The sequence below is a fragment of the Myxine glutinosa genome, chromosome 1 (assembly GCF_964187855.1).
Source record: "Myxine glutinosa chromosome 1, kmMyxGlut1.1, whole genome shotgun sequence".
NCBI lineage: Eukaryota > Metazoa > Chordata > Myxini > Myxiniformes > Myxinidae > Myxine > Myxine glutinosa.
The window spans coordinates 96,760,732-96,787,702 of record NC_136261.1 but is presented as its reverse complement, the minus strand read 5'-3'; positions in this window follow the sequence as shown (position 1 = coordinate 96,787,702).

Below are 26,971 nucleotides of genomic sequence, written 5' to 3'. Positions count from 1 at the left end.
CCTCCACAACAACGTCTTGTAAACCGAAAGACTCCTCCACAACAACATCTTGTGAACCGGAAGAATCCTCCACAACAACTTCTTGTGAACCGGAAGACTCCTCCACCCCAACGTCTTGTGAACCAGAAGACTCATCCACAACAACGTCTTGTGAACCGGAATACTCCTCCACAACAACGTCTTGTGAACCGGAAGACTCCTCCACAACAACGTCTTGTGAACTGGAAGACTATTCCACAACAACGTCTTGTGAACTGGAAGACTCCTCTACAACAACGTCTTGTGAACCAGAAGACTCCTCCACAACAACGTTTTTTGAACCGGAAAACTCCTCCGCAACAACGTCTTGTGAACCGGAAGACTCCTCCACAAAAATGTCTTGAGAACCGGAAGACTCCTCCACAACAACGTCTTATGAACCATAAGTCTCCTCCACAACAACGTCTTGTGAACCATAAGTCTCATCCACAACAACGTCTTGCTGACCCAATGACTCCTCCAAAACAACGTCTTGTGAACCATAAGTCTCATCCACAACAACGTCTTGTGAACCAGAAGACTCCTCCACAACAATGTCTTGTGAACCAGAGGACTCCTCCACAACAACGTCTTGTGAACCGGAAGACTCCTCCACAACAACGTCTTGTGAACAGGAAGACTCCTCCACAACAATGTCTTGTGAACCGGAAGTCTCCTCCACAACAACGTCTTGTGAACCGGAAGACTCCTCCACAACAACGTCTTGTGAACCGGAAGACTCCTCCACAACAACGTCTTGTGAACCAAAAGACTTCTCCACAACAACATATTTTGAACTGGAAGACTCCTCCACAACAACGTCTTGTAAACCGAAAGACTCCTCCACAACAACATCTTGTGAACCGGAAGAATCCTCCACAACAACGTCTTGTGAACCGGAAGACTCCTCCACCCCAACGTCTTGTGAACCGGAAGACTCATCCACAACAACGTCTTGTGAACCGGAAGACTCCTCCAAGGACCAAGGAGCTTTGACCACAAGAGACAACGAGGTGGTGAACGTTCACTACCCAGATCAATTGGCTGAATTGCGCGATTTATATGCCGGAAAGTCGGACTTCGTCGAGGACACGCCCTCCTGATCCGTCCAAACGTTTGTGCTTTATTTCCCTCTCTTTACCGTCGCCTTTCCTCCGTTCATCGTCCGATGGAGCTCACATGAGTTTCCCTCATTGCGGATTTCTTTGAGAAATTCTCCAAAAGGGAATATTCGAATAACTTTCCTTTAGTCATCTTCAAACAACCTCAAAATCTGTTAAAATCACAACTTAAATAAGCAATTTAATACTTTGATGGTATTCTGACCTCGTTCCTTCTTCTCGAGGAAACCACCTTCGTTTTCATATGATATTTCAGGCTTTTAAAGGACAACACAACTCACAGTGAAGCAATTAGACGTTTATAAGTTGCACTAGTTCATCGATTTCGACTCATTAAAAACACAACTGACCGAGGGGCGTGGCTTCGCGGTTTCCAGGCAGTCTACGCGTCCTTAACGACAATCAGGCTTTGCAACACAATGTATTTTCCATGAGCAATCAGCTTGCTGTCGCTTGCCAAGCCAGCCGTTCCTTCTCAACCGTTTCTTTGGAGTGCTTGCTTGAGTGTTTAAAATTAGGCGAGCACTCCACAAGTTTATTGACAATGGAACACACCTGCAGACCTGGCGGAGGGTCGCAGAGCATTTCCAAATTTTTAATCTATCAATTACTATCGATTACAGTTTCGTCATCGATCAGGATGGTCACTGGAGAAAATGTTAGAATCCTGTCCATTCTTATTGGTTAACAGGGGGTGCGAGTGTGCGCCAATCCGACAACAGATTTCTGCAGTCACCACCACTAATCTCTATTGTGCGGATGGTGCCGGTATAACATAGATCAACAACGTCTTGTGAACCGGAAGACTCCTCCACAACAACGTCTTGTGAACCGGAAGACTCCTCCACAACAACGTCTTGTGAACCGGAAGACTCCTCCACAACAACGTCTTGTGAACAGGAAGACTCCTCTACAACAACGTCTTGTGAACCGGAAGACTCCTCCACAACAACGTTTTTTGAACCGGAAAACTCCTCCGCAACAACGTCTTGTGAACCGGAAGACTCCTCCACAACAATGTCTTGTGAACCGGAAGACTCCTCCACAACAACGTCTTATGAACCATAAGTCTCCTCCACAACAACGTCTTGTGAACCATAAGTCTCATCCACAACAACGTCTTGCTGACCCAATGACTCCTCCACAACAATGTCTTGTGAACCATAAGTCTCATCCACAACAACGTCTTGTGAACCAGAAGACTCCTCCACAACAACGTTTTGTGACCCAGAAGACTCCTCCACAACAACGTCTTGTGAACCGGAAGACTCCTCCACAACAACGCCTTGTGAACCGTAAGACTCCTCCACAACGTCTTGTGAACCGGAAGACTCCTCCACAAAACAACGTCTTGTGACCAGAAGACTCCTCCACAACAACGTCTTGTGAACCGGAAGACTCCTCCACAACAACGTCTTGTGAACCGGAAGACTCCTCCACAACAACGTCTTATGAACCATAAGTCTCCTCCACAACAACGTCTTGTGAACCATAAGTCTCATTCACAACAACGTCTTGCTGACCCAATGACTCCTCCACAACAATGTCTTGTGAACCAGAGGACTCCTCCACAACAACGTCTTGTGAACCGGAAGACTCCTCCACAACAACGTCTTGTGAACCGGAAGACTCCTCCACAACAACGTCTTGTGAACCGGAAGACTCCTCCACAACAACGTCTTGTGTACTGGAAGACTGTTCCACAACAACGTCTTGTGAACTGGAAGACTCCTCTACAACAACGTCTTGTGAACCAGAAGACTCCTCCACAACAACGTTTTTTGAACCGGAAAACTCCTCCGCAACAACGTCTTGTGAACCGGAAGACTCCTCCACAACAATGTCTTGTGAACCGGAAGACTCCTCCACAACAACGTCTTATGAACCATAAGTCTCCTCCACAACAACGTCTTGTGAACCATAAGTCTCATCCACAACAACGTCTTGTGAACCAGAAGACTCCTCCACAACAATGTCTTGTGAACCAGAGGACTCCTCCACAACAACGTCTTGTGAATCGGAAGACTCCTCCACAACAACGTCTTGTGAACAGGAAGACTCCTCCACAACAATGTCTTGTGAACTGGAAGACTCCTCCACAACAACGTCTTGTGAAACGGAAGACTCCTCCACAACAACGTCTTGTGAACTGGAAGACTCCTCCACAACAACGTCTTGTGAACCAAAAGACTTCTCCACAACAACATATTTTGAACTGGAAGACTCCTCCACAACAACGTCTTGTAAACCGAAAGACTCCTCCACAACAACATCTTGTGAACCGGAAGAATCCTCCACAACAACTTCTTGTGAACCGGAAGACTCCTCCACCCCAACGTCTTGTGAACCAGAAGACTCATCCACAACAACGTCTTGTGAACCGGAATACTCCTCCACAACAACGTCTTGTGAACCGGAAGACTCCTCCACAACAACGTCTTGTGAACTGGAAGACTATTCCACAACAACGTCTTGTGAACTGGAAGACTCCTCTACAACAACGTCTTGTGAACCAGAAGACTCCTCCACAACAACGTTTTTTGAACCGGAAAACTCCTCCGCAACAACGTCTTGTGAACCGGAAGACTCCTCCACAACAATGTCTTGAGAACCGGAAGACTCCTCCACAACAACGTCTTATGAACCATAAGTCTCCTCCACAACAACGTCTTGTGAACCATAAGTCTCATCCACAACAACGTCTTTCTGACCCAATGACTCCTCCAAAACAACGTCTTGTGAACCATAAGTCTCATCCACAACAACGTCTTGTGAACCAGAAGACTCCTCCACAACAATGTCTTGTGAACCAGAGGACTCCTCCACAACAACGTCTTGTGAACCGGAAGACTCCTCCACAACAACGTCTTGTGAACAGGAAGACTCCTCCACAACAATGTCTTGTGAACCGGAAGACTCCTCCACAACAACGTCTTGTGAACCGGAAGACTCCTCCACAACAACGTCTTGTGAACCGGAAGACTCCTCCACAACAACGTCTTGTGAACCAAAAGACTTCTCCACAACAACATATTTTGAACTGGAAGACTCCTCCACAACAACGTCTTGTAAACCGAAAGACTCCTCCACAACAACATCTTGTGAACCGGAAGAATCCTCCACAACAACGTCTTGTGAACCGGAAGACTCCTCCACCCCAACGTCTTGTGAACCGGAAGACTCATCCACAACAACGTCTTGTGAACCGGAAGACTCCTCCAAGGACCAAGGAGCTTTGACCACAAGAGACAACGAGGTGGTGAACGTTCACTACCCAGATCAATTGGCTGAATTGCGCGATTTATATGCCGGAAAGTCGGACTTCGTCGAGGACACGCCCTCCTGATCCATCCAAACGTTTGTGCTTTATTTCCCTCTCTTTACCGTCGCCTGTCCTCCGTTCATCGTCCGATGGAGCTCACATGAGTTTCCCTCATTGCGGATTTCTTTGAGAAATTCTCCAAAAGGGAATATTCGAATAACTTTCCTTTAGTCATATTCAAACAACCTCAAAATCTGTTAAAATCACAACTTAAATAAGCAATTTAATACTTTGAAGGTATTCTGACCTCGTTCCTTCTTCTCGAGGAAACCACCTTCGTTTTCATATGATATTTCAGGCTTTTACAGGACAACACAACTCACAGTGAAGCAATTAGACGTTTATAAGTTGCACTAGTTCATCGATTTCGACTCATTAAAAACACAACTGACCGAGGGGCGTGGCTTCGCGGTTTCCAGGCAGTCTACGCGTCCTTAACGACAATCAGGCTTTGCAACACAATGTATTTTCCATGAGCAATCAGCTTGCTGTCGCTTGCCAAGCCAGCCGTTCCTTCTCAACCGTTTCTTTGGAGTGCTTGCTTGAGTGTTTAAAATTAGGCGAGCACTCCACAAGTTTATTGACAATGGAACACACCTGCAGACCTGGCGGAGGGTCGCAGAGCATTTCCAAATTTTTAATCTATCAATTACTATCGATTACAGTTTCGTCACCGATCAGGATGGTCACTGGAGAAAATGTTAGAATCCTGTCCATTCTTATTGGTTAACAAGGGGTGCGAGTGTGCGCCAATCCGACAACAGATTTCTGCAGTCACCACCACTAATCTCTATTGTGCGGATGGTGCCGGTATTACATAGATCAACAACGTCTTGTGAACCGGAAGACTCCTCCACAACAACGTCTTGTGAACCGGAAGACTCCTCCACAACAACGTCTTGTGAACCAAAAGACTTCTCCACAACAACGTCTTGCGAACCGGAAGACTCCTCCACAACAACGTATTGTAAACGATAAGTCTCATCCACAACAACGTCTTGCTAACCCAATGACTCCTCCACAACAACGTCTTGTGGACCAGAGGACTCCTCCACAACAACGTCTTGCTGACCAAATGACTCCTCCACAACAACGTCTTGTGAACCGGAAGACTCCTCCACAACAACGTCTTGTGAACCGGAAGACTCCTCCACAACAACGTCTTGTGAACCGGAAGACTCCTCCACAACAACGTTTTGTGACCCAGAAGACTCCTCCACAACAACGTCTTGTGAACCGGAAGACTCCTCCACAACAACGCCTTGTGAACCATAAGACTCCTCCACAACGTCTTGTGAACCGGAAGACTCCTCCACAAAACAACGTCTTGTGACCAGAAGACTCCTCCACAACAACGTCTTGTGAACCGGAAGACTCCTCCACAACAACGTCTTGTGAACCGGAAGACTCCTCCACAACAACGTCTTATGAACCATAGGTCTCCTCCAAAACAACGTCTTGTGAACCATAAGTCTCATTCACAACAACGTCTTGCTGACCCAATGACTCCTCCACAACAATGTCTTGTGAAACAGAGGACTCCTCCACAACAACGTCTTGTGAACCGGAAGACTCCTCCACAACAACGTCTTGTGAACAGGAAGACTCCTCCACAACAATGTATTGTGAACCAGAGGACTCCTCCACAACAACGTCTTGTGAACCGGAAGACTCCTCCACAACAACGTCTTGTGAACAGGAAGACTCCTCCACAACATTGTCTTGTGAACCGGAAGACTCCTCCACAACAACGTCTTGTGAACCGGAAGACTCCTCCACAACAACGTCTTGTGAACCGGAATACTCCTCCACAACAACGTCTTGTGAACCGGAAGACTCCTCCACAACAACGTCTTGTGAACAAGAGGACTCCTCCACAACAACGTCTTGTGAACCGGAAGACTCCTCCACAACAACGTCTTGTGAACAGGAAGACTCCTCCACAACAATGTCTTGTGAACCAGAGGACTCCTCCACAACAACGTCTTGTGAACCGGAAGACTCCTCCACAACAACGTCTTGTGAACAGGAAGACTCCTCCACAACAATGTCTTGTGAACCGGAAGACTCCTCCACAACAACGTCTTGTGAACCGGAAGACTCTTCCACAACAACGTCTTGTGAACCGGAAGACTCCTCCACAACAACGTCTTGTGAACCAAAAGACTTCTCCACAACAACATATTTTGAACTGGAAGACTCCTCCACAACAACGTCTTGTAAACCGAAAGACTCCTCCACAACAACATCTTGTGAACCGGAAGAATCCTCCACAACAACGTCTTGTGAACCGGAAGACTCCTCCACCCCAACGTCTTGTGAACCGGAAGACTCATCCACAACAACGTCTTGTGAACCGGAAGACTCCTCCAAGGACCAAGGAGCTTTGACCACAAGAGACAACGAGGTGGTGAACGTTCACTACCCAGATCAATTGGCTGAATTGCGCGATTTATATGCCGGAAAGTCGGACTTCGTCGAGGACACGCCCTCCTGATCCGTCCAAACGTTTGTTCTTTATTTCCCTCTCTTTACCGTCGCCTTTCCTCCGTTCATCGTCCGATGGAGCTCACATGAGTTTCCCTCATTGCGGATTTCTTTGAGAAATTCTCCAAAAGGGAATATTCGAATAACTTTCCTTTAGTCATATTCAAACAACCTCAAAATCTGTTAAAATCACAACTTAAATAAGCAATTTAATACTTTGAAGGTATTCTGACCTCGTTCCTTCTTCTCGAGGAAACCACCTTCGTTTTCATATGATATTTCAGGCTTTTAAAGGACAACACAACTCACAGTGAAGCAATTAGACGTTTATAAGTTGCACTAGTTCATCGATTTCGACTCATTAAAAACACAACTGACCGAGGGGCGTGGCTTCGCGGTTTCCAGGCAGTCTACGCGTCCTTAACGACAATCAGGCTTTGCAACACAATGTATTTTCCATGAGCAATCAGCTTGCTGTCGCTTGCCAAGCCAGCCGTTCCTTCTCAACCGTTTCTTTGGAGTGCCTGCTTGAGTGTTTAAAATTAGGCGAGCACTCCACAAGTTTATTGACAATGGAACACACCTGCAGACCTGGCGGAGGGTCGCAGAGCATTTCCAAATTTTTAATCTATCAATTACTATCGATTACAGTTTCGTCATCGATCAGGATGGTCACTGGAGAAAATGTTAGAATCCTGTCCATTCTTATTGGTTAACAGGGGGTGCGAGTGTGCGCCAATCCGACAACAGATTTCTGCAGTCACCACCACTAATCTCTATTGTGCGGATGGTGCCGGTATTACATAGATCAACAACGTCTTGTGAACCGGAAGACTCCTCCACAACAACGTCTTGTGAACCGGAAGACTCCTCTACAACAACGTCTTGTGAACCAGAAGACTCCTCCACAACAACGTTTTTTGAACCGGAAAACTCCTCCGCAACAACGTCTTGTGAACCGGAAGACTCCTCCACAACAATGTCTTGTGAACCGGAAGACTCCTCCACAACAACGTCTTATGAACCATAAGTCTCCTCCACAACAACGTCTTGTGAACCATAAGTCTCATCCACAACAACGTCTTGTGAACCAGAAGACTCCTCCACAACAATGTCTTGTGAACCATAAGTCTCATCCACAACAACGTCTTGTGAACCAGAAGACTCCTCCACAACAATGTCTTGTGAACCAGAGGACTCCTCCACAACAACGTCTTGTGAATCGGAAGACTCCTCCACAACAACGTCTTGTGAACAGGAAGACTCCTCCACAACAATGTCTTGTGAACTGGAAGACTCCTCCACAACAACGTCTTGTGAAACGGAAGACTCCTCCACAACAACGTCTTGTGAACTGGAAGACTCCTCCACAACAACGTCTTGTGAACCAAAAGACTTCTCCACAACAACATATTTTGAACTGGAAGACTCCTCCACAACAACGTCTTGTAAACCGAAAGACTCCTCCACAACAACATCTTGTGAACCGGAAGAATCCTCCACAACAACTTCTTGTGAACCGGAAGACTCCTCCACCCCAACGTCTTGTGAACCAGAAGACTCATCCACAACAACGTCTTGTGAACCGGAATACTCCTCCACAACAACGTCTTGTGAACCGGAAGACTCCTCCACAACAACGTCTTGTGAACTGGAAGACTATTCCACAACAACGTCTTGTGAACTGGAAGACTCCTCTACAACAACGTCTTGTGAACCAGAAGACTCCTCCACAACAACGTTTTTTGAACCGGAAAACTCCTCCGCAACAACGTCTTGTGAACCGGAAGACTCCTCCACAAAAATGTCTTGAGAACCGGAAGACTCCTCCACAACAACGTCTTATGAACCATAAGTCTCCTCCACAACAACGTCTTGTGAACCATAAGTCTCATCCACAACAACGTCTTGCTGACCCAATGACTCCTCCAAAACAACGTCTTGTGAACCATAAGTCTCATCCACAACAACGTCTTGTGAACCAGAAGACTCCTCCACAACAATGTCTTGTGAACCAGAGGACTCCTCCACAACAACGTCTTGTGAACCGGAAGACTCCTCCACAACAACGTCTTGTGAACAGGAAGACTCCTCCACAACAATGTCTTGTGAACCGGAAGTCTCCTCCACAACAACGTCTTGTGAACCGGAAGACTCCTCCACAACAACGTCTTGTGAACCGGAAGACTCCTCCACAACAACGTCTTGTGAACCAAAAGACTTCTCCACAACAACATATTTTGAACTGGAAGACTCCTCCACAACAACGTCTTGTAAACCGAAAGACTCCTCCACAACAACATCTTGTGAACCGGAAGAATCCTCCACAACAACGTCTTGTGAACCGGAAGACTCCTCCACCCCAACGTCTTGTGAACCGGAAGACTCATCCACAACAACGTCTTGTGAACCGGAAGACTCCTCCAAGGACCAAGGAGCTTTGACCACAAGAGACAACGAGGTGGTGAACGTTCACTACCCAGATCAATTGGCTGAATTGCGCGATTTATATGCCGGAAAGTCGGACTTCGTCGAGGACACGCCCTCCTGATCCGTCCAAACGTTTGTGCTTTATTTCCCTCTCTTTACCGTCGCCTTTCCTCCGTTCATCGTCCGATGGAGCTCACATGAGTTTCCCTCATTGCGGATTTCTTTGAGAAATTCTCCAAAAGGGAATATTCGAATAACTTTCCTTTAGTCATCTTCAAACAACCTCAAAATCTGTTAAAATCACAACTTAAATAAGCAATTTAATACTTTGATGGTATTCTGACCTCGTTCCTTCTTCTCGAGGAAACCACCTTCGTTTTCATATGATATTTCAGGCTTTTAAAGGACAACACAACTCACAGTGAAGCAATTAGACGTTTATAAGTTGCACTAGTTCATCGATTTCGACTCATTAAAAACACAACTGACCGAGGGGCGTGGCTTCGCGGTTTCCAGGCAGTCTACGCGTCCTTAACGACAATCAGGCTTTGCAACACAATGTATTTTCCATGAGCAATCAGCTTGCTGTCGCTTGCCAAGCCAGCCGTTCCTTCTCAACCGTTTCTTTGGAGTGCTTGCTTGAGTGTTTAAAATTAGGCGAGCACTCCACAAGTTTATTGACAATGGAACACACCTGCAGACCTGGCGGAGGGTCGCAGAGCATTTCCAAATTTTTAATCTATCAATTACTATCGATTACAGTTTCGTCATCGATCAGGATGGTCACTGGAGAAAATGTTAGAATCCTGTCCATTCTTATTGGTTAACAGGGGGTGCGAGTGTGCGCCAATCCGACAACAGATTTCTGCAGTCACCACCACTAATCTCTATTGTGCGGATGGTGCCGGTATAACATAGATCAACAACGTCTTGTGAACCGGAAGACTCCTCCACAACAACGTCTTGTGAACCGGAAGACTCCTCCACAACAACGTCTTGTGAACCGGAAGACTCCTCCACAACAACGTCTTGTGAACAGGAAGACTCCTCTACAACAACGTCTTGTGAACCGGAAGACTCCTCCACAACAACGTTTTTTGAACCGGAAAACTCCTCCGCAACAACGTCTTGTGAACCGGAAGACTCCTCCACAACAATGTCTTGTGAACCGGAAGACTCCTCCACAACAACGTCTTATGAACCATAAGTCTCCTCCACAACAACGTCTTGTGAACCATAAGTCTCATCCACAACAACGTCTTGCTGACCCAATGACTCCTCCACAACAATGTCTTGTGAACCATAAGTCTCATCCACAACAACGTCTTGTGAACCAGAAGACTCCTCCACAACAATGTCTTGTGAACCAGAGGACTCCTCCACAACAACGTCTTGTGAATCGGAAGACTCCTCCACAACAACGTCTTGTGAACAGGAAGACTCCTCCACAACAATGTCTTGTGAACTGGAAGACTCCTCCACAACAACGTCTTGTGAAACGGAAGACTCCTCCACAACAACGTCTTGTGAACTGGAAGACTCCTCCACAACAACGTCTTGTGAACCAAAAGACTTCTCCACAACAACATATTTTGAACTGGAAGACTCCTCCACAACAACGTCTTGTAAACCGAAAGACTCCTCCACAACAACATCTTGTGAACCGGAAGAATCCTCCACAACAACTTCTTGTGAACCGGAAGACTCCTCCACCCCAACGTCTTGTGAACCAGAAGACTCATCCACAACAACGTCTTGTGAACCGGAATACTCCTCCACAACAACGTCTTGTGAACCGGAAGACTCCTCCACAACAACGTCTTGTGAACTGGAAGACTATTCCACAACAACGTCTTGTGAACTGGAAGACTCCTCTACAACAACGTCTTGTGAACCAGAAGACTCCTCCACAACAACGTTTTTTGAACCGGAAAACTCCTCCGCAACAACGTCTTGTGAACCGGAAGACTCCTCCACAACAATGTCTTGAGAACCGGAAGACTCCTCCACAACAACGTCTTATGAACCATAAGTCTCCTCCACAACAACGTCTTGTGAACCATAAGTCTCATCCACAACAACGTCTTGCTGACCCAATGACTCCTCCAAAACAACGTCTTGTGAACCATAATTCTCATCCACAACAACGTCTTGTGAACCAGAAGACTCCTCCACAACAATGTCTTGTGAACCAGAGGACTCCTCCACAACAACGTCTTGTGAACCGGAAGACTCCTCCACAACAACGTCTTGTGAACAGGAAGACTCCTCCACAACAATGTCTTGTGAACCGGAAGACTCCTCCACAACAACGTCTTGTGAACCGGAAGACTCCTCCACAACAACGTCTTGTGAACCGGAAGACTCCTCCACAACAACGTCTTGTGAACCAAAAGACTTCTCCACAACAACATATTTTGAACTGGAAGACTCCTCCACAACAACGTCTTGTAAACCGAAAGACTCCTCCACAACAACATCTTGTGAACCGGAAGACTCCTCCACAACAACGTCTTGTGAACCGGAAGACTCCTCCACAACAACATCTTGTGAACCGGAAGACTCCTCCACAACAACGTCTTGTGAACAGGAAGACTCCTCTACAACAACGTCTTGTGAACCGGAAGACTCCTCCACAACAACGTTTTTTGAACCGGAAAACTCCTCCGCAACAACGTCTTGTGAACCGGAAGACTCCTCCACAACAATGTCTTGTGAACCGGAAGACTCCTCCACAACAACGTCTTATGAACCATAAGTCTCCTCCACAACAACGTCTTGTGAACCATAAGTCTCATCCACAACAACGTCTTGCTGACCCAATGACTCCTCCACAACAATGTCTTGTGAACCATAAGTCTCATCCACAACAACGTCTTGTGAACCAGAAGACTCCTCCACAACAATGTCTTGTGAACCAGAGGACTCCTCCACAACAACGTCTTGTGAATCGGAAGACTCCTCCACAACAACGTCTTGTGAACAGGAAGACTCCTCCACAACAATGTCTTGTGAACTGGAAGACTCCTCCACAACAACGTCTTGTGAAACGGAAGACTCCTCCACAACAACGTCTTGTGAACTGGAAGACTCCTCCACAACAACGTCTTGTGAACCAAAAGACTTCTCCACAACAACATATTTTGAACTGGAAGACTCCTCCACAACAACGTCTTGTAAACCGAAAGACTCCTCCACAACAACATCTTGTGAACCGGAAGAATCCTCCACAACAACTTCTTGTGAACCGGAAGACTCCTCCACCCCAACGTCTTGTGAACCAGAAGACTCATCCACAACAACGTCTTGTGAACCGGAATACTCCTCCACAACAACGTCTTGTGAACCGGAAGACTCCTCCACAACAACGTCTTGTGAACTGGAAGACTATTCCACAACAACGTCTTGTGAACTGGAAGACTCCTCTACAACAACGTCTTGTGAACCAGAAGACTCCTCCACAACAACGTTTTTTGAACCGGAAAACTCCTCCGCAACAACGTCTTGTGAACCGGAAGACTCCTCCACAACAATGTCTTGAGAACCGGAAGACTCCTCCACAACAACGTCTTATGAACCATAAGTCTCCTCCACAACAACGTCTTGTGAACCATAAGTCTCATCCACAACAACGTCTTGCTGACCCAATGACTCCTCCAAAACAACGTCTTGTGAACCATAAGTCTCATCCACAACAACGTCTTGTGAACCAGAAGACTCCTCCACAACAATGTCTTGTGAACCAGAGGACTCCTCCACAACAACGTCTTGTGAACCGGAAGACTCCTCCACAACAACGTCTTGTGAACAGGAAGACTCCTCCACAACAATGTCTTGTGAACCGGAAGACTCCTCCACAACAACGTCTTGTGAACCGGAAGACTCCTCCACAACAACGTCTTGTGAACCGGAAGACTCCTCCACAACAACGTCTTGTGAACCAAAAGACTTCTCCACAACAACATATTTTGAACTGGAAGACTCCTCCACAACAACGTCTTGTAAACCGAAAGACTCCTCCACAACAACATCTTGTGAACCGGAAGAATCCTCCACAACAACGTCTTGTGAACCGGAAGACTCCTCCACCCCAACGTCTTGTGAACCGGAAGACTCATCCACAACAACGTCTTGTGAACCGGAAGACTCCTCCAAGGACCAAGGAGCTTTGACCACAAGAGACAACGAGGTGGTGAACGTTCACTACCCAGATCAATTGGCTGAATTGCGCGATTTATATGCCGGAAAGTCGGACTTCGTCGAGGACACGCCTCCTGATCCGTCCAAACGTTTGTGCTTTATTTCCCTCTCTTTACCGTCGCCTTTCCTCCGTTCATCGTCCGATGGAGCTCACATGAGTTTCCCTCATTGCGGATTTCTTTGAGAAATTCTCCAAAAGGGAATATTCGAATAACTTTCCTTTAGTCATATTCAAACAACCTCAAAATCTGTTAAAATCACAACTTAAATAAGCAATTTAATACTTTGAAGGTATTCTGACCTCGTTCCTTCTTCTCGAGGAAACCACCTTCGTTTTCATATGATATTTCAGGCTTTTAAAGGACAACACAACTCACAGTGAAGCAATTAGACGTTTATAAGTTGCACTAGTTCATCGATTTCGACTCATTAAAAACACAACTGACCGAGGGGCGTGGCTTCGCGGTTTCCAGGCAGTCTACGCGTCCTTAACGACAATCAGGCTTTGCAACACAATGTATTTTCCATGAGCAATCAGCTTGCTGTCGCTTGCCAAGCCAGCCGTTCCTTCTCAACCGTTTCTTTGGAGTGCTTGCTTGAGTGTTTAAAATTAGGCGAGCACTCCACAAGTTTATTGACAATGGAACACACCTGCAGACCTGGCGGAGGGTCGCAGAGCATTTCCAAATTTTTAATCTATCAATTACTATCGATTACAGTTTCGTCACCGATCAGGATGGTCACTGGAGAAAATGTTAGAATCCTGTCCATTCTTATTGGTTAACAAGGGGTGCGAGTGTGCGCCAATCCGACAACAGATTTCTGCAGTCACCACCACTAATCTCTATTGTGCGGATGGTGCCGGTATTACATAGATCAACAACGTCTTGTGAACCGGAAGACTCCTCCACAACAACGTCTTGTGAACCGGAAGACTCCTCCACAACAACGTCTTGTGAACCGGAAGACTCCTCCACAACAACGTCTTGTGAACCGGAAGACTCCTCCACAACAACGTCTTATGAACCATAGGTCTCCTCCAAAACAACGTCTTGTGAACCATAAGTCTCATTCACAACAACGTCTTGCTGACCCAATGACTCCTCCACAACAATGTCTTGTGAAACAGAGGACTCCTCCACAACAACGTCTTGTGAACCGGAAGACTCCTCCACAACAACGTCTTGTGAACAGGAAGACTCCTCCACAACAATGTATTGTGAACCAGAGGACTCCTCCACAACAACGTCTTGTGAACCGGAAGACTCCTCCACAACAACGTCTTGTGAACAGGAAGACTCCTCCACAAAACAACGTCTTGTGACCAGAAGACTCCTCCACAACAACGTCTTGTGAACCGGAAGACTCCTCCACAACAACGTCTTGTGAACCGGAAGACTCCTCCACAACAACGTCTTATGAACCATAGGTCTCCTCCAAAACAACGTCTTGTGAACCATAAGTCTCATTCACAACAACGTCTTGCTGACCCAATGACTCCTCCACAACAATGTCTTGTGAAACAGAGGACTCCTCCACAACAACGTCTTGTGAACCGGAAGACTCCTCCACAACAACGTCTTGTGAACAGGAAGACTCCTCCACAACAATGTATTGTGAACCAGAGGACTCCTCCACAACAACGTCTTGTGAACCGGAAGACTCCTCCACAACAACGTCTTGTGAACAGGAAGACTCCTCCACAACATTGTCTTGTGAACCGGAAGACTCCTCCACAACAACGTCTTGTGAACCGGAAGACTCCTCCACAACAACGTCTTGTGAACCGGAATACTCCTCCACAACAACGTCTTGTGAACCGGAAGACTCCTCCACAACAACGTCTTGTGAACAAGAGGACTCCTCCACAACAACGTCTTGTGAACCGGAAGACTCCTCCACAACAACGTCTTGTGAACAGGAAGACTCCTCCACAACAATGTCTTGTGAACCAGAGGACTCCTCCACAACAACGTCTTGTGAACCGGAAGACTCCTCCACAACAACGTCTTGTGAACAGGAAGACTCCTCCACAACAATGTCTTGTGAACCGGAAGACTCCTCCACAACAACGTCTTGTGAACCGGAAGACTCTTCCACAACAACGTCTTGTGAACCGGAAGACTCCTCCACAACAACGTCTTGTGAACCAAAAGACTTCTCCACAACAACATATTTTGAACTGGAAGACTCCTCCACAACAACGTCTTGTAAACCGAAAGACTCCTCCACAACAACATCTTGTGAACCGGAAGAATCCTCCACAACAACGTCTTGTGAACCGGAAGACTCCTCCACCCCAACGTCTTGTGAACCGGAAGACTCATCCACAACAACGTCTTGTGAACCGGAAGACTCCTCCAAGGACCAAGGAGCTTTGACCACAAGAGACAACGAGGTGGTGAACGTTCACTACCCAGATCAATTGGCTGAATTGCGCGATTTATATGCCGGAAAGTCGGACTTCGTCGAGGACACGCCCTCCTGATCCGTCCAAACGTTTGTTCTTTATTTCCCTCTCTTTACCGTCGCCTTTCCTCCGTTCATCGTCCGATGGAGCTCACATGAGTTTCCCTCATTGCGGATTTCTTTGAGAAATTCTCCAAAAGGGAATATTCGAATAACTTTCCTTTAGTCATATTCAAACAACCTCAAAATCTGTTAAAATCACAACTTAAATAAGCAATTTAATACTTTGAAGGTATTCTGACCTCGTTCCTTCTTCTCGAGGAAACCACCTTCGTTTTCATATGATATTTCAGGCTTTTAAAGGACAACACAACTCACAGTGAAGCAATTAGACGTTTATAAGTTGCACTAGTTCATCGATTTCGACTCATTAAAAACACAACTGACCGAGGGGCGTGGCTTCGCGGTTTCCAGGCAGTCTACGCGTCCTTAACGACAATCAGGCTTTGCAACACAATGTATTTTCCATGAGCAATCAGCTTGCTGTCGCTTGCCAAGCCAGCCGTTCCTTCTCAACCGTTTCTTTGGAGTGCCTGCTTGAGTGTTTAAAATTAGGCGAGCACTCCACAAGTTTATTGACAATGGAACACACCTGCAGACCTGGCGGAGGGTCGCAGAGCATTTCCAAATTTTTAATCTATCAATTACTATCGATTACAGTTTCGTCATCGATCAGGATGGTCACTGGAGAAAATGTTAGAATCCTGTCCATTCTTATTGGTTAACAGGGGGTGCGAGTGTGCGCCAATCCGACAACAGATTTCTGCAGTCACCACCACTAATCTCTATTGTGCGGATGGTGCCGGTATTACATAGATCAACAACGTCTTGTGAACCGGAAGACTCCTCCACAACAACGTCTTGTGAACCGGAAGACTCCTCTACAACAACGTCTTGTGAACCAGAAGACTCCTCCACAACAACGTTTTTTGAACCGGAAAACTCCTCCGCAACAACGTCTTGTGAACCGGAAGACTCCTCCACAACAATGTCTTGTGAACCGGAAGACTCCTCCACAACAACGTCTTATGAACCATAAGTCTCCTCCACAACAACGTCTTGTGAACCATAAGTCTCATCCACAACAACGTCTTGTGAACCAGAAGACTCCTCCACAACAATGTCTTGTGAACCATAAGTCTCATCCACAACAACGTCTTGTGAACCAGAAGACTCCTCCACAACAATGTCTTGTGAACCAGAGGACTCCTCCACAACAACGTCTTGTGAATCGGAAGACTCCTCCACAACAACGTCTTGTGAACAGGAAGACTCCTCCACAACAATGTCTTGTGAACTGGAAGACTCCTCCACAACAACGTCTTGTGAAACGGAAGACTCCTCCACAACAACGTCTTGTGAACTGGAAGACTCCTCCACAACAACGTCTTGTGAACCAAAAGACTTCTCCACAACAACATATTTTGAACTGGAAGACTCCTCCACAACAACGTCTTGTAAACCGAAAGACTCCTCCACAACAACATCTTGTGAACCGGAAGAATCCTCCACAACAACTTCTTGTGAACCGGAAGACTCCTCCACCCCAACGTCTTGTGAACCAGAAGACTCATCCACAACAACGTCTTGTGAACCGGAATACTCCTCCACAACAACGTCTTGTGAACCGGAAGACTCCTCCACAACAACGTCTTGTGAACTGGAAGACTATTCCACAACAACGTCTTGTGAACTGGAAGACTCCTCTACAACAACGTCTTGTGAACCAGAAGACTCCTCCACAACAACGTTTTTTGAACCGGAAAACTCCTCCGCAACAACGTCTTGTGAACCGGAAGACTCCTCCACAACAATGTCTTGAGAACCGGAAGACTCCTCCACAACAACGTCTTATGAACCATAAGTCTCCTCCACAACAACGTCTTGTGAACCATAAGTCTCATCCACAACAACGTCTTGCTGACCCAATGACTCCTCCAAAACAACGTCTTGTGAACCATAAGTCTCATCCACAACAACGTCTTGTGAACCAGAAGACTCCTCCACAACAATGTCTTGTGAACCAGAGGACTCCTCCACAACAACGTCTTGTGAACCGGAAGACTCCTCCACAACAACGTCTTGTGAACAGGAAGACTCCTCCACAACAATGTCTTGTGAACCGGAAGTCTCCTCCACAACAACGTCTTGTGAACCGGAAGACTCCTCCACAACAACGTCTTGTGAACCGGAAGACTCCTCCACAACAACGTCTTGTGAACCAAAAGACTTCTCCACAACAACATATTTTGAACTGGAAGACTCCTCCACAACAACGTCTTGTAAACCGAAAGACTCCTCCACAACAACATCTTGTGAACCGGAAGAATCCTCCACAACAACGTCTTGTGAACCGGAAGACTCCTCCACCCCAACGTCTTGTGAACCGGAAGACTCATCCACAACAACGTCTTGTGAACCGGAAGACTCCTCCAAGGACCAAGGAGCTTTGACCACAAGAGACAACGAGGTGGTGAACGTTCACTACCCAGATCAATTGGCTGAATTGCGCGATTTATATGCCGGAAAGTCGGACTTCGTCGAGGACACGCCCTCCTGATCCGTCCAAACGTTTGTGCTTTATTTCCCTCTCTTTACCGTCGCCTTTCCTCCGTTCATCGTCCGATGGAGCTCACATGAGTTTCCCTCATTGCGGATTTCTTTGAGAAATTCTCCAAAAGGGAATATTCGAATAACTTTCCTTTAGTCATCTTCAAACAACCTCAAAATCTGTTAAAATCACAACTTAAATAAGCAATTTAATACTTTGATGGTATTCTGACCTCGTTCCTTCTTCTCGAGGAAACCACCTTCGTTTTCATATGATATTTCAGGCTTTTAAAGGACAACACAACTCACAGTGAAGCAATTAGACGTTTATAAGTTGCACTAGTTCATCGATTTCGACTCATTAAAAACACAACTGACCGAGGGGCGTGGCTTCGCGGTTTCCAGGCAGTCTACGCGTCCTTAACGACAATCAGGCTTTGCAACACAATGTATTTTCCATGAGCAATCAGCTTGCTGTCGCTTGCCAAGCCAGCCGTTCCTTCTCAACCGTTTCTTTGGAGTGCTTGCTTGAGTGTTTAAAATTAGGCGAGCACTCCACAAGTTTATTGACAATGGAACACACCTGCAGACCTGGCGGAGGGTCGCAGAGCATTTCCAAATTTTTAATCTATCAATTACTATCGATTACAGTTTCGTCATCGATCAGGATGGTCACTGGAGAAAATGTTAGAATCCTGTCCATTCTTATTGGTTAACAGGGGGTGCGAGTGTGCGCCAATCCGACAACAGATTTCTGCAGTCACCACCACTAATCTCTATTGTGCGGATGGTGCCGGTATAACATAGATCAACAACGTCTTGTGAACCGGAAGACTCCTCCACAACAACGTCTTGTGAACCGGAAGACTCCTCCACAACAACGTCTTGTGAACCGGAAGACTCCTCCACAACAACGTCTTGTGAACAGGAAGACTCCTCTACAACAACGTCTTGTGAACCGGAAGACTCCTCCACAACAACGTTTTTTGAACCGGAAAACTCCTCCGCAACAACGTCTTGTGAACCGGAAGACTCCTCCACAACAATGTCTTGTGAACCGGAAGACTCCTCCACAACAACGTCTTATGAACCATAAGTCTCCTCCACAACAACGTCTTGTGAACCATAAGTCTCATCCACAACAACGTCTTGCTGACCCAATGACTCCTCCACAACAATGTCTTGTGAACCATAAGTCTCATCCACAACAACGTCTTGTGAACCAGAAGACTCCTCCACAACAATGTCTTGTGAACCAGAGGACTCCTCCACAACAACGTCTTGTGAATCGGAAGACTCCTCCACAACAACGTCTTGTGAACAGGAAGACTCCTCCACAACAATGTCTTGTGAACTGGAAGACTCCTCCACAACAACGTCTTGTGAAACGGAAGACTCCTCCACAACAACGTCTTGTGAACTGGAAGACTCCTCCACAACAACGTCTTGTGAACCAAAAGACTTCTCCACAACAACATATTTTGAACTGGAAGACTCCTCCACAACAACGTCTTGTAAACCGAAAGACTCCTCCACAACAACATCTTGTGAACCGGAAGAATCCTCCACAACAACTTCTTGTGAACCGGAAGACTCCTCCACCCCAACGTCTTGTGAACCAGAAGACTCATCCACAACAACGTCTTGTGAACCGGAATACTCCTCCACAACAACGTCTTGTGAACCGGAAGACTCCTCCACAACAACGTCTTGTGAACTGGAAGACTATTCCACAACAACGTCTTGTGAACTGGAAGACTCCTCTACAACAACGTCTTGTGAACCAGAAGACTCCTCCACAACAACGTTTTTTGAACCGGAAAACTCCTCCGCAACAACGTCTTGTGAACCGGAAGACTCCTCCACAACAATGTCTTGAGAACCGGAAGACTCCTCCACAACAACGTCTTATGAACCATAAGTCTCCTCCACAACAACGTCTTGTGAACCATAAGTCTCATCCACAACAACGTCTTGCTGACCCAATGACTCCTCCAAAACAACGTCTTGTGAACCATAATTCTCATCCACAACAACGTCTTGTGAACCAGAAGACTCCTCCACAACAATGTCTTGTGAACCAGAGGACTCCTCCACAACAACGTCTTGTGAACCGGAAGACTCCTCCACAACAACGTCTTGTGAACAGGAAGACTCCTCCACAACAATGTCTTGTGAACCGGAAGACTCCTCCACAACAACGTCTTGTGAACCGGAAGACTCCTCCACAACAACGTCTTGTGAACCGGAAGACTCCTCCACAACAACGTCTTGTGAACCAAAAGACTTCTCCACAACAACATATTTTGAACTGGAAGACTCCTCCACAACAACGTCTTGTAAACCGAAAGACTCCTCCACAACAACATCTTGTGAACCGGAAGACTCCTCCACAACAACGTCTTGTGAACCGGAAGACTCCTCCACAACAACATCTTGTGAACCGGAAGACTCCTCCACAACAACGTCTTGTGAACAGGAAGACTCCTCTACAACAACGTCTTGTGAACCGGAAGACTCCTCCACAACAACGTTTTTTGAACCGGAAAACTCCTCCGCAACAACGTCTTGTGAACCGGAAGACTCCTCCACAACAATGTCTTGTGAACCGGAAGACTCCTCCACAACAACGTCTTATGAACCATAAGTCTCCTCCACAACAACGTCTTGTGAACCATAAGTCTCATCCACAACAACGTCTTGCTGACCCAATGACTCCTCCACAACAATGTCTTGTGAACCATAAGTCTCATCCACAACAACGTCTTGTGAACCAGAAGACTCCTCCACAACAATGTCTTGTGAACCAGAGGACTCCTCCACAACAACGTCTTGTGAATCGGAAGACTCCTCCACAACAACGTCTTGTGAACAGGAAGACTCCTCCACAACAATGTCTTGTGAACTGGAAGACTCCTCCACAACAACGTCTTGTGAAACGGAAGACTCCTCCACAACAACGTCTTGTGAACTGGAAGACTCCTCCACAACAACGTCTTGTGAACCAAAAGACTTCTCCACAACAACATATTTTGAACTGGAAGACTCCTCCACAACAACGTCTTGTAAACCGAAAGACTCCTCCACAACAACATCTTGTGAACCGGAAGAATCCTCCACAACAACTTCTTGTGAACCGGAAGACTCCTCCACCCCAACGTCTTGTGAACCAGAAGACTCATCCACAACAACGTCTTGTGAACCGGAATACTCCTCCACAACAACGTCTTGTGAACCGGAAGACTCCTCCACAACAACGTCTTGTGAACTGGAAGACTATTCCACAACAACGTCTTGTGAACTGGAAGACTCCTCTACAACAACGTCTTGTGAACCAGAAGACTCCTCCACAACAACGTTTTTTGAACCGGAAAACTCCTCCGCAACAACGTCTTGTGAACCGGAAGACTCCTCCACAACAATGTCTTGAGAACCGGAAGACTCCTCCACAACAACGTCTTATGAACCATAAGTCTCCTCCACAACAACGTCTTGTGAACCATAAGTCTCATCCACAACAACGTCTTGCTGACCCAATGACTCCTCCAAAACAACGTCTTGTGAACCATAAGTCTCATCCACAACAACGTCTTGTGAACCAGAAGACTCCTCCACAACAATGTCTTGTGAACCAGAGGACTCCTCCACAACAACGTCTTGTGAACCGGAAGACTCCTCCACAACAACGTCTTGTGAACAGGAAGACTCCTCCACAACAATGTCTTGTGAACCGGAAGACTCCTCCACAACAACGTCTTGTGAACCGGAAGACTCCTCCACAACAACGTCTTGTGAACCGGAAGACTCCTCCACAACAACGTCTTGTGAACCAAAAGACTTCTCCACAACAACATATTTTGAACTGGAAGACTCCTCCACAACAACGTCTTGTAAACCGAAAGACTCCTCCACAACAACATCTTGTGAACCGGAAGAATCCTCCACAACAACGTCTTGTGAACCGGAAGACTCCTCCACCCCAACGTCTTGTGAACCGGAAGACTCATCCACAACAACGTCTTGTGAACCGGAAGACTCCTCCAAGGACCAAGGAGCTTTGACCACAAGAGACAACGAGGTGGTGAACGTTCACTACCCAGATCAATTGGCTGAATTGCGCGATTTATATGCCGGAAAGTCGGACTTCGTCGAGGACACGCCTCCTGATCCGTCCAAACGTTTGTGCTTTATTTCCCTCTCTTTACCGTCGCCTTTCCTCCGTTCATCGTCCGATGGAGCTCACATGAGTTTCCCTCATTGCGGATTTCTTTGAGAAATTCTCCAAAAGGGAATATTCGAATAACTTTCCTTTAGTCATATTCAAACAACCTCAAAATCTGTTAAAATCACAACTTAAATAAGCAATTTAATACTTTGAAGGTATTCTGACCTCGTTCCTTCTTCTCGAGGAAACCACCTTCGTTTTCATATGATATTTCAGGCTTTTAAAGGACAACACAACTCACAGTGAAGCAATTAGACGTTTATAAGTTGCACTAGTTCATCGATTTCGACTCATTAAAAACACAACTGACCGAGGGGCGTGGCTTCGCGGTTTCCAGGCAGTCTACGCGTCCTTAACGACAATCAGGCTTTGCAACACAATGTATTTTCCATGAGCAATCAGCTTGCTGTCGCTTGCCAAGCCAGCCGTTCCTTCTCAACCGTTTCTTTGGAGTGCTTGCTTGAGTGTTTAAAATTAGGCGAGCACTCCACAAGTTTATTGACAATGGAACACACCTGCAGACCTGGCGGAGGGTCGCAGAGCATTTCCAAATTTTTAATCTATCAATTACTATCGATTACAGTTTCGTCACCGATCAGGATGGTCACTGGAGAAAATGTTAGAATCCTGTCCATTCTTATTGGTTAACAAGGGGTGCGAGTGTGCGCCAATCCGACAACAGATTTCTGCAGTCACCACCACTAATCTCTATTGTGCGGATGGTGCCGGTATTACATAGATCAACAACGTCTTGTGAACCGGAAGACTCCTCCACAACAACGTCTTGTGAACCGGAAGACTCCTCCACAACAACGTCTTGTGAACCGGAAGACTCCTCCACAACAACGTCTTGTGAACCGGAAGACTCCTCCACAACAACGTCTTATGAACCATAGGTCTCCTCCAAAACAACGTCTTGTGAACCATAAGTCTCATTCACAACAACGTCTTGCTGACCCAATGACTCCTCCACAACAATGTCTTGTGAAACAGAGGACTCCTCCACAACAACGTCTTGTGAACCGGAAGACTCCTCCACAACAACGTCTTGTGAACAGGAAGACTCCTCCACAACAATGTATTGTGAACCAGAGGACTCCTCCACAACAACGTCTTGTGAACCGGAAGACTCCTCCACAACAACGTCTTGTGAACAGGAAGACTCCTCCACAAAACAACGTCTTGTGACCAGAAGACTCCTCCACAACAACGTCTTGTGAACCGGAAGACTCCTCCACAACAACGTCTTGTGAACCGGAAGACTCCTCCACAACAACGTCTTATGAACCATAGGTCTCCTCCAAAACAACGTCTTGTGAACCATAAGTCTCATTCACAACAACGTCTTGCTGACCCAATGACTCCTCCACAACAATGTCTTGTGAAACAGAGGACTCCTCCACAACAACGTCTTGTGAACCGGAAGACTCCTCCACAACAACGTCTTGTGAACAGGAAGACTCCTCCACAACAATGTATTGTGAACCAGAGGACTCCTCCACAACAACGTCTTGTGAACCGGAAGACTCCTCCACAACAACGTCTTGTGAACAGGAAGACTCCTCCACAACATTGTCTTGTGAACCGGAAGACTCCTCCACAACAACGTCTTGTGAACCGGAAGACTCCTCCACAACAACGTCTTGTGAACCGGAATACTCCTCCACAACAACGTCTTGTGAACCGGAAGACTCCTCCACAACAACGTCTTGTGAACAAGAGGACTCCTCCACAACAACGTCTTGTGAACCGGAAGACTCCTCCACAACAACGTCTTGTGAACAGGAAGACTCCTCCACAACAATGTCTTGTGAACCAGAGGACTCCTCCACAACAACGTCTTGTGAACCGGAAGACTCCTCCACAACAACGTCTTGTGAACAGGAAGACTCCTCCACAACAATGTCTTGTGAACCGGAAGACTCCTCCACAACAACGTCTTGTGAACCGGAAGACTCTTCCACAACAACGTCTTGTGAACCGGAAGACTCCTCCACAACAACGTCTTGTGAACCAAAAGACTTCTCCACAACAACATATTTTGAACTGGAAGACTCCTCCACAACAACGTCTTGTAAACCGAAAGACTCCTCCACAACAACATCTTGTGAACCGGAAGAATCCTCCACAACAACGTCTTGTGAACCGGAAGACTCCTCCACCCCAACGTCTTGTGAACCGGAAGACTCATCCACAACAACGTCTTGTGAACCGGAAGACTCCTCCAAGGACCAAGGAGCTTTGACCACAAGAGACAACGAGGTGGTGAACGTTCACTACCCAGATCAATTGGCTGAATTGCGCGATTTATATGCCGGAAAGTCGGACTTCGTCGAGGACACGCCCTCCTGATCCGTCCAAACGTTTGTTCTTTATTTCCCTCTCTTTACCGTCGCCTTTCCTCCGTTCATCGTCCGATGGAGCTCACATGAGTTTCCCTCATTGCGGATTTCTTTGAGAAATTCTCCAAAAGGGAATATTCGAATAACTTTCCTTTAGTCATATTCAAACAACCTCAAAATCTGTTAAAATCACAACTTAAATAAGCAATTTAATACTTTGAAGGTATTCTGACCTCGTTCCTTCTTCTCGAGGAAACCACCTTCGTTTTCATATGATATTTCAGGCTTTTAAAGGACAACACAACTCACAGTGAAGCAATTAGACGTTTATAAGTTGCACTAGTTCATCGATTTCGACTCATTAAAAACACAACTGACCGAGGGGCGTGGCTTCGCGGTTTCCAGGCAGTCTACGCGTCCTTAACGACAATCAGGCTTTGCAACACAATGTATTTTCCATGAGCAATCAGCTTGCTGTCGCTTGCCAAGCCAGCCGTTCCTTCTCAACCGTTTCTTTGGAGTGCCTGCTTGAGTGTTTAAAATTAGGCGAGCACTCCACAAGTTTATTGACAATGGAACACACCTGCAGACCTGGCGGAGGGTCGCAGAGCATTTCCAAATTTTTAATCTATCAATTACTATCGATTACAGTTTCGTCATCGATCAGGATGGTCACTGGAGAAAATGTTAGAATCCTGTCCATTCTTATTGGTTAACAGGGGGTGCGAGTGTGCGCCAATCCGACAACAGATTTCTGCAGTCACCACCACTAATCTCTATTGTGCGGATGGTGCCGGTATTACATAGATCAACAACGTCTTGTGAACCGGAAGACTCCTCCACAACAACGTCTTGTGAACCGGAAGACTCCTCTACAACAACGTCTTGTGAACCAGAAGACTCCTCCACAACAACGTTTTTTGAACCGGAAAACTCCTCCGCAACAACGTCTTGTGAACCGGAAGACTCCTCCACAACAATGTCTTGTGAACCGGAAGACTCCTCCACAACAACGTCTTATGAACCATAAGTCTCCTCCACAACAACGTCTTGTGAACCATAAGTCTCATCCACAACAACGTCTTGTGAACCAGAAGACTCCTCCACAACAATGTCTTGTGAACCATAAGTCTCATCCACAACAACGTCTTGTGAACCAGAAGACTCCTCCACAACAATGTCTTGTGAACCAGAGGACTCCTCCACAACAACGTCTTGTGAATCGGAAGACTCCTCCACAACAACGTCTTGTGAACAGGAAGACTCCTCCACAACAATGTCTTGTGAACTGGAAGACTCCTCCACAACAACGTCTTGTGAAACGGAAGACTCCTCCACAACAACGTCTTGTGAACTGGAAGACTCCTCCACAACAACGTCTTGTGAACCAAAAGACTTCTCCACAACAACATATTTTGAACTGGAAGACTCCTCCACAACAACGTCTTGTAAACCGAAAGACTCCTCCACAACAACATCTTGTGAACCGGAAGAATCCTCCACAACAACTTCTTGTGAACCGGAAGACTCCTCCACCCCAACGTCTTGTGAACCAGAAGACTCATCCACAACAACGTCTTGTGAACCGGAATACTCCTCCACAACAACGTCTTGTGAACCGGAAGACTCCTCCACAACAACGTCTTGTGAACTGGAAGACTATTCCACAACAACGTCTTGTGAACTGGAAGACTCCTCTACAACAACGTCTTGTGAACCAGAAGACTCCTCCACAACAACGTTTTTTGAACCGGAAAACTCCTCCGCAACAACGTCTTGTGAACCGGAAGACTCCTCCACAACAATG